Here is a 15,618-nt window from a genome sequence, read left to right on the forward strand (position 1 = left end):
TTATCAAAAATGCCACTCCCCCTCCTCTCTTACCTGCCTTTCTATCCTTCCTGTAGCATTTGTATCCTGGAACATTAAGCTGCCAGTCCTGCACATCCCGGAGTTGAAGAATGTGGTGCTGGAAAAACACAGCAGGCCAGGCAGCATCAGAGGAGCAGGAGTATCAACGTTTCGGGCATAAGCCCTTCTTCAGGAATGAGGCTGGTGTGCCAAGCGGGCTGAGATAAAAGGTAGGGGGGAGGGGAGCTGGGAATACAATAGGTCGAAGGAGGTGAGGGTGAGGGTGATAGGCCAGAGAGGTCTGGAAGAAGACTGCAGGTCAAGAGGGCGGTGCTGAATCTGGGGGTTGGGACTGAGATAAGGTGGGGAGAGGGTGGGGTTGGGGGGGGGGGCGGAATGAGGATGTACATTTCTCCAGCTTCCTCATTTCCCCTCCCCCACACCTGATCTCAGTCCAACCCCCCGGATTCAGCACCGCCCTCTTGATCTGCAGTCTTCTTCCAGACCTCTCTGCCCTCACCGGCCTATCACCCTCACCTCCTTCCACCTATCGTATTCCCAGCGCCCCTCCCCTAAATTCCCTCCCCCTATCTTTTATCTCAGCCCGCTTGGTACACCAGACTCAGTCCTGAAGAAGGGCTTATGCCTGAAACATCGATTCTCCCGCTCCTCGGATGCTGCCTGACCTGCTGTGTTTTTCCAGCACCACATTTTTCAATTCTGGTCTCCAGCATCTGCAGTCCTCACTTTCTCCTGCCCATCCCTGAGCCATGTTTCTGTAATTGCTATGATATCTCAGTCCCATGTTCCTAACCATGCCCTGAGTTCATCTGCCCTCACCAGCTCGTAGCACTGGGACTGATCCAGATATTACTACCCTTGAGGACCTCCTTTTTAAATTCCTGCCTAACTCTCTGTAATTTCCCTTCAGAATCTCAACCTTTTCCCTTCCTATATCGTTGGTTCCAATGTGGACAATGAACTCTTGCTGGCTCCTCTCCTCCATGAGAACATTTTGCACCCTTTCTGAGACTTCCTTGATCCTGGCACCAGGGAAGCAACACACCATTCTGCTTTTTCTCTGCTGGCCACAGAAACATCAGTCTGTACCTCGGACTACAGAATCCCCAAACACAATTGATCTCTTGGAAGCCAACATACCCCTCATTGCATTAGAGCCAGTCTCAATACCAGAAACTTGGCTGTTTGTGCTACGTTTCCCTGAGAATCCATCACCCCCTACATTTTCCAAAACAGCATACCTTTTTGAAATGGGTATATCCACAAAAGACTCCTGCCCTAGGTGCCTACCTCTCTTACCCTTCCTGGAGTTAACCCATCTATAACTGTATCGGAGACTTTCCCCCCTTCCTGTAACTGCCATCCATCACATACTGTTGCTGCTGCAAATTCCTCATCGCTTCTATCTCTCCAACCAATCCACTCGATCTGATAAGATTCGCATCTAACAGCTTTGATGGCAGATATAATCCGCAGTAACCCTTAAAGTCTCTTTAAACTCCCACCTCTGACAAAAAGTACATAATCACTCTACTAAAGGCCATTTTTGCTCCTTCACAATCTACAGACTCAGAAAATAACACGGTCTTATTCCTCTACAAAACACTGCCCCAGGTTAAATTAATAGTTATGGCTTATATTTTAAGTTTAATCAAGAGATATGTCTCCAAAAACACATAATCAAGAAAGAACCCACTCTACTCACTGCTGCAGCCTTTCTATTGGACACACTTAAAACAACGATTAACTTATCTGATTCTGTTTGGGCGAAGTTCACAACACAGGTTCATCCAAGATTAATTGCGAAATTCACTGTTCGTTCATTTTCCCAGACGTACTCCGATGTCCAGCAATACATGAATTCAAAACAGCAAAGGGAGTAACTGTGCAGATTCTCTCTCTCTCTCCTGCCCTCACCATATGCTTCCTTTGTCTGTTCTTCTCCCTTTTAAAACTGCTGTTGTTTTATTTGTTCCACTGTGTCCATGTGTAGAACTGCTCGTTACCAATAGATCTCCTCTTTATAGGCAGCCATTGGTCCAGAGGAATTCATCCAAAAACCCTCGTTGTCTCAAAGTGCAAACTATTATGGAAGTTGCACTTTTTAAAAGCTTGAGAATACAAAATATTTCCACTGGAGTATTGTAAGTCTACAAGAGGGTGTGAAACTGTTAAGAGGTACGACCTCAGATCAGACACGACAACATGCTGAATTTAAGCATATTACTAAGCAGTGTAAAAGAAACTATTGTAAGTCTACAGTCTAGTCTAATCTATTTTAAGGTGCAAATTTGTGATTCAACTGCATATGGCAATGATGAATCACTAAAAAATTCTGACCATTTGAAGGTGCACCCTCTCCTTTAGAAATGTTTATAGAGGGTTGCTTAGAGACAAGAAGAAAAAAAATTCATTATGCTTTCGCCTTTGGCAAAATTGGTAAATATTTTCTGACAATAATGCCCTACAACATAGCAATAACCTTCATAATAATTTATACTGGCTTGAAGGTGGGTTTGCGCTCAGGCCATCATTACTTTTGTCACTGAATTAAGCCAAGCTTCAATTGTATTTTAAACGAGCAAGTTAATACTGTGTTCCATAGACCAGTCCACCTCAAGCCAAACATCCCAAAGGAGCAAGCTTGTCTAACCGAGCAGCTTCCACTGCCCTGACAAGGACTTAGCATTAATAACATGTTGCAAAAGATCTGCATCTTGCCAACTCAACACCCTGGTCACACTCAGGGACCGATCAGAAGAAATGTGGAAGCGGGAGCTGCTTTTTAAGTTTCCCACTATCTCAATTTACAACACAATCATCTATCCTCTCAAGTTTATTTTCATGAATCCATGCTTCGTGTGAAAACTGGCTCAAAGGCCTAGTTGTAGTAAAGTGAACAATGGACTCTTACAGGGATCTGTTCAGGTGCTGTGGTTTTCTATATTTACAACAAGTGATCATCCAAAACTGTATCTCACATGTTCATACATGATTCGGAGGAACCGGTGTTCGACTGGGGTGGACAAAATTAAAAATCACACAACATCAGGTTACAGTCCAACAGGTTTATTTGGAAGCACCAGCTTTCAAAGCACTGTTCCTTCATCAGGTGGTTGTGAAGCAGGATCATAAGACCCAGAGTTTATAGCAAAAGATTACAGTGCCATTCAATATATCATTTCAGTTGCATATCATATGAGCAGCTACAGGCTAAGGATCACCTCTTTCCTATTTCTAACAATGTCATTGGTTCTACATGGACCACGTCCACTGGACGTTCTCCCACTGCAAGTTCTAAAGTAGAAATCCTGAACCTTGACACTGGGCCACACAGCCTCTTGGACTCTTGCTCTGGTTGCAGAAAACTATATTTATCTCACTGACTATATTGCCCTCTACTACATTACATTCCCAATAACACCCTGTTGCCCACCCCCCACATACACACACCTCAAATGGCATCCAGTAGCATAATGTCATGGTCATCCATCTTCTAGTTCAGCTTTCATTCACAAAAAGTGAAAAAAACCTCAAAGCTGTTGGACAATTGCAAGGGCTAATGTTCCTCCATCTCTGGTATGCCCTAATGTGTACCTCTCATTGTCACACACTCTTGTCCCTGCCTTGGACCAAACCAGAAGAGCCTGTCTTAAGCGTTATGACCATATCTGGAGCGCCCAGGTAATGTCCCCATCTCCCAGATATGTCGCAGTGCCCTCAACATATCTGCAGCTCAATGATTCTCAGTCGAAGTTGCACCAGTAACAGGCACTTCCAACAGGTGTGTGCGCCTTGGATCACACATGTCCATGAGCTTCCACATTCAGTAGCCTCAAATACTGCTGACATGCCATCTTCATTTATTCAGTAAAATATTTAATCAATGTCACTAGCCCTGCCTGAGCTTATAGTCTTAGTATTTCAACAAATTTACAAATTAAGATAAATAGAAAATACACTCTAAATATTCTATAAGCTTTACTGCAAGTAGACCAGAATATCACTCATTAAAAACTTAAAATAATACGTTACTCCAGTTTTGAAAGCAAAAGGATAAAAATACTCAACCACTTTGTATGCGATCTGTGTGTAACACTGGAGACTGAAAAAGGTTGGAAATGTTACTCTCTCTGCACCAAACAGTACAAATGAAATTCCCAACTACATACTCAATCTATACCTCACTCAGACCTATCTGATCTAGTCTCCATTTGTTCCCTTTCTCCATTGGAAAAAGGAGAACCAGCCACTTCACCCACAAGTTTCAGTACATGAGGGCTCTTGTAGGATATGCAGCCAAGATACCTTGCAAACTCAATTGAGCAAAATCTCTTAAAAAAAAGGATTATAGCATGAAACCAAACAATTCACCATTGTTCTTTTGACAAAACCCTTCAAATCCACCTCATCCTGACTTGGAACTGTACCTACATTCCTCAAGTGTCATGGAGTCAAAATCCTGGAATTCCCTCCCAAACAGCATTGTGGATGCACCAACACCAACTGCAGCAGTTCAGAAAGGTAGCTCATCACCACCTTTTCAAGGGCAATTAGGGAATGGTGATTATTACTGCCCAGACAGCAACACCCAAATTCCATGAACAAAAGAAATGAAAATGGGGTTGCACTAGATGTACATATATTTCATTCAAAGGCAGAAGTAAAGTGGAGTTTCTCCTTCACCAAGAAACTCAAGGTAACAAGAATCTACCAGCTGATGAAAAAACAGTCAAACTTCCTCCATTTGTTCAATGGTGAAGTTAATTGATTGCAAGCAGTGATGTATAATTTAGACAGGTTTTTCCTATTTTCACCAATTTGTTTGCCTGCAATAGTAAACTTCTTCCTTCAGTCACTGCATGAGTTTAGTATTAAGCTGAAAACTGAAATGCTGGGAATCTAAAATAACAACAATAAGTGTTCAAACAATCAGTAGGTTTGGTAACAAGAAACAGAGATAACGTTTCAGGTCAACCTTTCAAAGATCAGTTGACTTGAAACATTAACAGAGGGTTCAATGTTCTGTATGTTCAGGATACAATAGCCAAATAAAACAGAGCCAGCATTTACAACTGTATCTTCAAATCAATCTCCTGAGGAGACAGCATTTTCTTATTCATACAAGCTTCTAATCGATTCACAGTCAAGTAATCATGTTCAGCTCTGACCTTGCTGGCTGTAAAGGTTGGTCAGCTGGAATAGTCAATCTATTTTGCCCTGACATATGGAGATGCCATGGAATTGTCATTAACTGCCACTTCATTCTCAGAAATCACAGAATGGTTGATATGGAAAAGAACAAATATCACACTACTGAGATCCTAGCTGACATTATAGGCATTTAAGGCAAAACTGGAAAAGATCTATTCTGCATCTATCTTTCATTATGGCTGACCTGGTACATTAGGGTAACAGGGGTCCCTCAAGTGTTCGATGCGCCTACACAATGACCACAAGGCAAGGCTTCAGCAGCTAACATCAATGGAGACCAGTGGGGCAGGTAAGTGTGCACCACCCATGCAGAGATGGGGAATGTCTCAGAGAAAATCAAGCACCTATTACCACAACTCCCTGCCACAAAGGCATAATTTCCATCTCTTACAGATCTTTCTGTGCCAATAATATGCCAGATGTTTGTTTTAAAATTTTTTTTAAAATTCCTACCTCCGCATTTTTCTTAAGCAGAGGGCAGTTCTACGATTAAATCTTGTGCCAAAGCTGCTGAAAAGCAAATCTTGGTTCAGGATGAGACTAAGAGACCAGGCCAAAGAGACCAACATCAACAGCAGCCTTTCCACCAACAGACTGGCTAAAGTCAGCAAATTCTACCTGAGTCAGGAAATCCTTGTTCCATATAACACAGTAACACTACTAATTTACCAGTGTTTTTACATATGCACTTACTGCAGCTCCCTGGGTGAAAATACACACACTGTCACAATACAACAAAATGTACTATAAAACCACTGAAGAAAGGAAGACTGAGAATTAAACCAAAATATTTCAGAGTTGTTTTCTGACCTAGCACCTACTGTGAGTAAAACTACACAATCAATAAGACCTCAGTCCATCTAGAGATTGTTCATTTTAACAGGTACTTGACCCATGACAAAAGGGTTCTGTACAAAGAGCTTGGATTACTGCCTGAGAACTAGGAATTCAATGCAGCGTGAAAGCAGTAAAAAGATCAGAAGTTATACATGCCTCTCATGTCTCCAAATTTGCTTGGAACATTATTCTCAATGCTGAGGCCATTACACCGAGAAAGAAGCAGAGCCAGAACTCAGTTGCAGGGCCATCCCAAAGCTATGACCCATTACACCTACATTGGGGAAATCACTGAGTCAGGAAATCATCTGTATAATGATTCCCCAGGATTAGAGTATTAGTATTTGCATTATCTCCGAGGATGATCTCATCCTACCATTGTATCTGGGATAACATGTGACTGGAATTTGTCTTGAGTGGCATGTGACTGTGGGGAAGTGGCCAGAGTATCTGTCAGCATGACCAAATGACCTATATAAAGGGGACGTGTTTTCTTTGTTCAGGGCCTCACTTTGACTCAACCTTACATGCCAGCGGGGGGGGGGGGTCAAAGGGGTCACCTAGCTTGTTCAATCTTTACTAAACTTTAACAGTTTGCAGAAGTCAGTGTGTGCGAATTGCATCTCATGTGTGAAACCTTGGGAAAGAACCGAACAGAGGTGATGCTAGAACTGCATAAAATGTTGGTTTGGCTACAGCTAGAATATTGGTGTGCTGTTGTAGAAGGAGAAAGTGAGGACTGCAGATGCTGGAGATCAGAGCTGAAAAATGTGTTGCTGGAAAAGCGCAGCAGGTCAGCCCTGACTTTCCTGCTCTTTGGATGCTGCCTGACCAGCTGCGCTTTTCCAGCAACACATTTTCAGCTCAGTGCTGTTCTAGTATCTATATTATAGGAGGGATGGGATTGCAATAAAGAGGGTGCAAAGGAAGTTTACTAGGATGTTGCCTGGGCTGGAAAGTTTTAGTTATGAAGAGAGGTTAGATAGATTGAGGTTGCATTGCTAGGAGCAATGGATACGGAGAGGGTTACAAAGATTGAGATGTGTAAAATTATCAGGCGCATGGACAGGATAGACAGGAAGAAACATTTCCCCTTGATGGAGGAATCAATGACTAGGGGACTTAAGGTAAGTGGCAGGAGGTCTGAAGGGATGTGAGGAAAATATTTTCACCCAGAATGTGGTGGGAGTGTTGAACTAACTGCCTACAAGGGCAATAGAAGCAGAAATCCTCTGTGCATTGCGATGTCAATGCATTCAAGACTAATTGTTAGGTGGTTGTTTTGGACTGGTGCAGGCTTGATTGGCAAAAGGCCTTTTTCTACAATGCAGACCTCTATGACTGTGCACATGTGATGCCAATGCATTCAGAACATGAGCCAATGGAAAATGGATTAGAATGGTTAGATTGGTCACATCTGCTGAGCCTCCCCAGCACTTGCAGTTCTCACTTTTAAAATAGCTTTGTCCTCATGACTTGTCCGGACTTGTCCTACCTGCCTGTCTCCTTTTCCACCTATCCACTCCACCCTCTCCTCCCTGACCTATCACCCTCATCCCCTCCCCCACTCACACATTGTACTCTCTGCTACTTTCTCCCCACCCCCATCCTCCTTTAGCTTATCTCTCCACGCTTCAAGGCTCACTGCCTTTATTCCCGATGAAGGGCTTTTGCCCGAAACGTCGATTTTGCTGCTCCTTGGATGCTGCCTGAAGTGCTGTGCTCTTTCAGCACCACTAATCCAGAATTTATTTACTGTGTGTCAGTTTGCCTGTGTTTCAGGTAGTAATCCAGAGGTTATTACCTTAAGTTTAGGTTCTTAATTTAGCTCCTAATTGTTTCAATGTTTTCAGCCGAACCTCCTTTCTAGTCCACACATTGTCACTGGTACCAATGCTGGTACCAACAGAAGCAGGCAACAAATCTTCAAGATTCCCACTCATGGTTGCAAACAGCTGCATCTGGTCCCCTTTTACATTTTGCCCAACCATTACTACAATTTCTATTTCCTCCAGCCATTTGAACACCTCTCTATACCAAGGTGTGTTCAGTTTGCTGCTCCTCCCTGCAATCCACACTCTTGCAAGGCAATTACACAAGTTGAAACTCCACAACTGCAGTTTCCCCCTTTCACACCTGCAGTCACATCCTCACTTGTCCCTGATAACCATCCAATTTTGAATTACCCAGTCGGAGGGGTGTGACAACCCGATGCGGCAAAGTGCCCAGTTATGTTCCTTTTTCCTGATGTAATATCGACAGCTTGAATTCCAGCTCCTTGGGCTGCAGACACTACTTCTGAGGAAGGGTCACTGGACCCAAAACGGTAACTCTGATTTCTCTCCACAGATGTTAAGCTCTTCCAGCAATTGCTGTTTTTCTTACTACAAATGTGTTTGCTCTGGATCATCTTGGTCTCCGGCAGATTCCACATGCTGAAGCAGCATCAGATCACCTGTCCAACCATCTCAATCGTATTGACTTAATCTATAAATTAATAATTCCAAATTCCTGGTGTTCAAATGTCAATACTAAACTAATATTTACTCAGGTATTTTTAGGGAAAAAAAGAAGAAAAACATTGGAAACCTGAAGATCTTATTTTTACTTTAAAGACTAAAAATATTCACTCTTCCTAATCAGTTTCTTTCCTTGCACAAGCATCATGCTGTGATTCACAATGGTACTGTCACTGGTTACACTGCAGTTCAGCCTTTCAACCCACGCCTTTCAACTTCTCCCACACCTCCTTGCAATAAGTGTTAGATAAAATACCTCTTCTCCTTTGAACATAATTTCTTGTTCACTCACTTAGCCTATTCTTACTTCACTGAAGTTTCCGTCACACTGACAAATTTTGTTAAAAGACAAAGGCTCACGAACGTCATCCAGGGAACAAAATCTGCTGTTCTTACCCACTGTGGGCTACACATGACTCCAGATCCATAGCAACGTACTTGACTCTTAACAGCCCTTGAGTAAGGGCTGAGTAAGCTGCTGACATGAGAGTGAGTGAGAACCTTGACATCAAGGTCACATTTGATAACAAGCAAAACTGGAACCAATGGGAATCAGAAGCTCTTGACTGGTTGAAGTCATACCTTGCACAAAGGAGGATGGTTGTGGTTACTGGACATCAGTCATCTCAACTCCAGGACATCTTTGCAGGAGTTCCGCAGAGTAGCATCTGAGGCCTAACCATCTTTAGCTGGTTCATTAATGATCTGCCCTCCATAAGGGAGGAAGCGGGATTTTCGTTAATAATTACACCATGTTCAGCACTATTTGTGACTCCTCGGACGCTGAAGCTTTCAATGTACAAATAAAAGACCTGAACAACATCAAGACCTGGACCGAAAAGTGGCAAATAACATTCACAATGCACAAATACCAGGCAATGATCATCTCCAGAAAGGAACAATCTAATCACCATCCCTTCACATTCAGTGGTACTACTATCACTGAATTTTCTACTATCATGTATTCAGTATTACGTTTGATCAGAAACTGAATTGGACTCACCATATACAGAACATAGAACATTACAGAGCAGTACAAGCCCGTCGATGTTGTGCCAACTTATGGGACCAATCTGAAGCCAATAATCCTACACTATTCCACTTTCATCCATACGTTTATCCAATGACCATTTAAATGCCCTTAAAGCTGGTGAGTCTACTACAGTTGCAGCCCCTACTACTCTCTGAGTAAAGAAACTACCTCTGACATTTGTCCTATATTTATCACCCCCCCCCAATTTAAAGCTATATCCCTTCATGCTAGCCATCATCATCTGAGGAAAAAGGCTTTCACTGTCCACCCTATCTAACCCACCGATTATCTTTCTGTCTCAATTAAGTCACTGCTCAACTTTCTTCTCTTTAGTGGAAACAGCCTCAAGTCCCTCAGCCTTTCCTCATGAGACCTTCCCTCTATACCAGGCAACATCCCAGTAAATCTCTTCTGAACCCATTCCAAAGCTTCCACATTCTTCCTACAATGCAGTGACCAGAACTGTATGCAATATTCCAAGTGTGACGCATGCAAGTTTTGTACAGCTGCAACATGACCTTCTCCTCCGAACTTCAATCCCTCTACCAATAAAAGCTAACACACCGTATACCTTCTTAACAACATTATCAATCTGGATGGCATATAAATACTACAGTTACAAGAACAGGTCACAGGCTAGGAATACTGCAACAAGTAACTCACCTCCTGACTGCCCAAAGCATATCCACCATCTACAAGGCAGCAATCAGGAGCGTAATGAATCTATGACCACAGAGCAATCTACAATCAGGGAAAGTAGATATAACATGTTGCTCAATACTAGGCATCATTGCTGAAAATTCAAATGAATACAGTTCCATTGGTCAACAACTCGGAAAGGGACATTCAACATGTGGTGAAACCGAATAACCTCTGCAAGTAAAAGTTTTTATATGCACCATGGTATTGAAAGTGAAATGTAACGGGACGAAGCTATTTCGCCTTTCAACAATAGCAAACTGAAGGAATAGGAACTAAAATCTAAGGGACTGTCAGGAAGTAAACATTAGGTTCAAGGTAAAGTGGTAGAGGCTTGACTGGAGTTGAATGCAGGGTGGGGCAGGTGGCAATACATTATGAAATTAATGCAGCACACATCTCCCAGCTGTCAAATCCATAATGCAAATATAGTGACATGTCAAAAATTACATCAGCTATTTCCCAATTTTTGCTCAATTATTAATGCTGTTAGCATGCTTAATTGTAAAGATTAACACAATGAAGCCTCTCCACATTTTTGTAGAAAACACACATGAAGGTAGCAGTTAAAATTTATAGGACAGGTCCTCTGTAAGCAATCTGAAATGTTCCCATCCTGATTTTGAACTAGAAGGCTGCTCATAGTGATTTAACCAAGTACTGGGAAGTTATAGCAAAGCAAGCTCAAAAGCCAAAGAGTCTATGAAACCAAATGGCAGTTTGCTATCATGGAAGATGATCATTTAGGCTATAGTGATCAACACTTTGTTAGGAAATGCCTGGCTGTGCTCAGACTAGCTCAATCTAATTATGAAGATTATACTTAAAAACACAACATTCCTTACTCCACTTACACAGCCAATTGAAATAAATATCCCTCAAAGATCACTAAAACCATTTCATCAGATACAGGGATGTGAAATTTGTAGGAGATACTGTAAGAGATAAATAAGGGAGACTGTAAAATGAATGCTGTCTATAGACCAAGAACTCAGAAGTGGAGTACGTCATTCAGCCACCGTGGACGGCACGGTGGTAGTGGTTAGCACTGTTGCCTCACAGTGCCAGAGACCCGGGTTCAATTCCCGCCTCCGGTGACTGTCTGTATGGAGTTTGCACATTCTCCCCGTGTCTGCGTGGGTTTCCTCCCACAGGCCAAAAATGTGCAGGTTAGGTGAATTGGCCATGCTAAATTGCCTGTAGTAGTAGGTGCAGGGTCTGGGTGGTTTGCGCTTTGGCGGGTCGGTGTGGACCTGTTGGGCCGAAGGGCCTGTTTCCACACTAAGTAATCTAATCTCAAGCCTGCTCCACCACTCAGTAGGATCATGGCTGAGCTGACATTCCTCACGTCTACTTTCGTGCCTTTCGCATATCCTTTGATTCACTTACTAATCAAAAAATCTTATCTATCTCAGCCTTGAGGACTCTGTGACAGAGAGTTCCAAAGACTTTCAATACTCAGAAAATTTCTCCTCAAATCAGTCCATTATGCTGAGACTAAGCCCCGTGGTCCTAGGCTCTACTATGGAGGAAAAACATCCTCTCAGCACTCAACCTGTCAAGCTCCTTAAGAATGTTTCAATGAATTCAAATTCTTCCATACCATGGATCATTTTGTGATCCGTCGCTGAACTGCTTCCAATGACATAATTTTTTTTCTTAAATAAGGGGATCAAAACTACTCAAACTATTCCTGCCTTGTACAGATGCAGCAAGATTTTCCAATTCTTAAAATCTCCAACGCAAATTCACATTCTTGATTACCGGCTGCACCTGTGTGCTAGTTTTATGTGTTTGGTGCACAAATACTCTAACCCTTTGTGTTGCTGCTTTCTGCCACTTTTCTCCATTGAAATAATATTTTGCTTTTTTGTTCTCTCTTTTGTCAGCTTTCTGCCCACTTTCTTAACATTTCAATAAGTCTCTGTAAACTGATTTCATCCATTTTGCAACCTGCCTTTCCAACTATTTTTGTGGGTTGTCTGCAAATTTGGCTACAGCACATTCACTTCTTCCAAAATATATGTATAATAATTAAATACTGTGAACACTTCCAGTCACAGCACCGATTCCTGTCTATAGAAACCTGAATTTTAGTGAATTGAAGATACCCAAAATCTTCATGCTCACTCGAAATGGATGGCCACAAAGTGTGTCAACAGGCTGAAACAAATTTTGAATCAGTCAGGAAATCAAGGATTATAGACTCAGATGTACAGAATGGAAACAGACCCTTTGGTCCGATTCATCCATGCTAACAAGTATCTTAAAGAAATCTAGTCCCGTTTGCCAGCATTTGGCCCATATCCCACTAATCCTTTCTGATTCATATACCCATCCAGATGCCTTTTAAACTGTACCAGCCTCCATCAATCCCTCTGGCAGCTCACTCCATACACTCACGACCTTCTACATGGAAAAGTTGCCCTTAGGTCCTTTCATATCTTTCCCCTCTCACCTTAAACCTATGCCCTTTAGTTTTGGACTCCCCTACCTGGGGCAAAAAGAAACCTTTGTCTATTTACCCTACCCATACCCCTCATAATTTTACAAACTTCTCTAAGGTCACTCTTCAGCCCCTGATGCTCCAGGGAAAATAGCTCCAGCCTATTCAGCCTCGCCCTATAGCTCAAACCTTCCAACTCTAGCAAAATCCTTGTACATCTTTTCTGAACCTTTTGAAATTTTGTAACATCCTTTCTATAGCAGGAAGACCAGAATTAAACACAATATTCCAAAAGTGGCTTAACCAATGTCCCATATTGATGCAACATGGACTCTCAACTCCTACACTCAAATAATCTGACCAATAAAGGAAAGCATATTAAATGCCTTCTTCACTATCTACCTGCAACTCCATTTTCAAGGAATTATAAACCTGCATTCCAAGACCTCTTTGTTCAGTAACACTACCTAGGACATTACCATTAAGTGTATAAGTGCTGCTCTGATTTGTTTTCACAAAATGTAGCATCTCACATTTATCTAAATTAAACTCCATCTGTCACTCCTCAGCCCATTGGCACTTCTGATTAAGATTTCGTTATACTCTGAGGTAACCTTCTTCGTTGTCCATTAAAAACTTTCAATTTTGGTGTCATGTGTAAATTTACCAACCATACCTCCTATGTTTGCATCCAAATCATTTATATAAAAATGAGGAAGAGTAGAGGACCCAGCACGTATCTTTGTAGCACACTGCTGGTCACAGGCCTCCAGTCTGAAATGAAACCCTCCACCACCACCCTCTGTCTTCTACCTTTGAGCCAGTTATGTATCCAAATGGCTAACTCTCCCTATATTCTATGTGATCTAACCAGTCTGCCATGAGGAACCTTGTCGGATACCTTAATGAAGTCCATATAGATCATGTCCACCACTTTGCCCTCTTCATAACTTCTTCAAAATACTCAATTAAGTCAAAAATCACACATCAGGTTATAGTCCAACAGGTTTAATTGGAAGCACACTAGCTTTCGGAGCAACGCTCCATCAGGTGATAGTGGAGGGCTTGATTGTAACAGAATTTATAGCAAAAATTTGCAGTGTGAGGTAACTGAAATTATACATTGAAAAATTGATTGTCTGTTAAGCCTTTCATCTGTTAGAATACAGTGACAGTTTCACTTCTTTCATGTGTAAATCACAAAACCTTTTTTTTAAAAAAGTTGCATATTGTTAACAGCTAACCCGAGAATGCAACTTTTTGCTATAAATTCTGTGTTACGATCGAGCCCTCCACTATCACCTGATGAAGGAGTGTCACTCTGAAAGCTAGTGTGCTTCCAATTAAATCTGTTGGACTATAACCTAGTGTTGTGTGATGTTTAACTTTGTACACCCCAGTCCAACACCGGCACCTCCAAACCTCAATTAGGTCAGTGAGACATAGCTTCCCACACACAAAGCCATGTTGACTGACCGTAATCAGTCCTTGCCTTTCCAATTACATGTAAGCTCTGTCCCTCAGGGTTACATCCAACAATGTACCCACCACCAATGTCAAGCTCGGCAGTCTATAGCTCCCTGCCTTTTCCTTACCATCTCTTTTAAATAGTGGCACCATGTTAGTGAACCTCCATTCATCCAGCACCTCACCTGTGACTATCGATGATACAAATATTTCAGCAAAGGGGGACTAGACAGATCCCACACCTGGCAGGGGGTAGGGGGAAGAGAGAGAAAGACTGATACCACACCTGGGAGATAGGGTGGGGGCGTGGGGTGAGGGACAGATCCCACACCTGGTGGGGTGGGGTTGGGGAGGGGAGAGAGGAACAGATCCCACACCTGGTGGTGGGGGGGGGGGGGGTGGAGGAACAGATCCCACACCTGGTTGGGGGGGGGGGGTGGAGGAACAGATCCTACAGCTGGTGGTGGTGGGGGGGGGGGGGGGTGGAGGAACAGACCCCACACCTGGTGGTGGAGGAACAGATCCCACACCTGGGGGGGGGGGGGGGATGGAGAAACAGATCCCACACCTGGTGGTGGGGGGGGATGGAGGAACAGGTCCCACACCTGGTGGTGGGGGGGGATGGAGGAACAGATCCCACACCTGGTGGTGGGGGGGGATGGAGGAACAGATCCCACACCTGGTGGGGGGGGGGGGATGGAGGAACAGATCTCACACCTGGTGGTGGGGGGGGTGGAGGAACAGATCCCACACCTGGTTGGGGGGGGGGGTGGAGGAACAGATCCCACATCTGGTGGTGGGGGGGGGGGATGGAGGAACAGATCCCACACCTGGTGGTGGAGAAACAGATCCCACACCTGGTGGTGGAGAAACAGATCCCACACCTGGTGGTGGGGGGGGGTTGGAGGAACAGATCCCACACCTGGTGGTGGGGGGGGGGGGAAATGGAGGAACAGATCCCACACCTGGTGGTGGAGAAACAGATCCCACACCTGGTGGTTGATTTGGGGGTGGTTGGTTGGGGGACAGATCTCAGTCCTGGCCGGAGCGCGGTTGGGGATAGGTTTTAAAGTTCTCCTGTACCTGTCTGTCGGTTCCCTCCATCGCCATCTCAGTGACTCACGGGCGATCAGCAGCTGCTCCCTCACTCACGGTTTTCCCGACACGTCACTGATTCTACCGGAAGTAATTCCATGGCACCGGAAATTCGCCTTCGACCTGGACGCGAATTCCCATCGATCCCGCCCTCAAGGAATAATCTCAAAACAAGCGCGAATAAATTTGGGGAGAAAAACCAAGAAGCAATTGCTCCTTTAATCGGAATGGCTGCGAACAGCCACAGGTTGGTGAATAAAGTGGAGATGAAGCTGCCCAGAAGCACT

The 15,618-nt window shown here is 43.5% G+C and overlaps 1 protein-coding gene across 2 annotated transcripts in view; it reads right to left on the reverse strand.

Moving 5' to 3' along the window:
- The window catches only part of sgsm3 (small G protein signaling modulator 3), a 184,173-nt gene extending 168,766 nt beyond the window's left edge, over positions 1 to 15,407 (reverse strand). For both annotated transcript variants that reach the window (XM_060849368.1, XM_060849367.1), the window contains exon 1: positions 15,320 to 15,407. The gene's annotated coding sequence lies outside the window, so the exon portion shown is untranslated. The remainder of the gene's footprint in view (positions 1 to 15,319) is intronic.
- Positions 15,408 to 15,618: the final 211 nt, after the last annotated feature.

This window comes from Hemiscyllium ocellatum, chromosome 33 (genome assembly GCF_020745735.1).
Source record: "Hemiscyllium ocellatum isolate sHemOce1 chromosome 33, sHemOce1.pat.X.cur, whole genome shotgun sequence".
Taxonomy (NCBI): Eukaryota; Metazoa; Chordata; class Chondrichthyes; order Orectolobiformes; family Hemiscylliidae; genus Hemiscyllium; species Hemiscyllium ocellatum.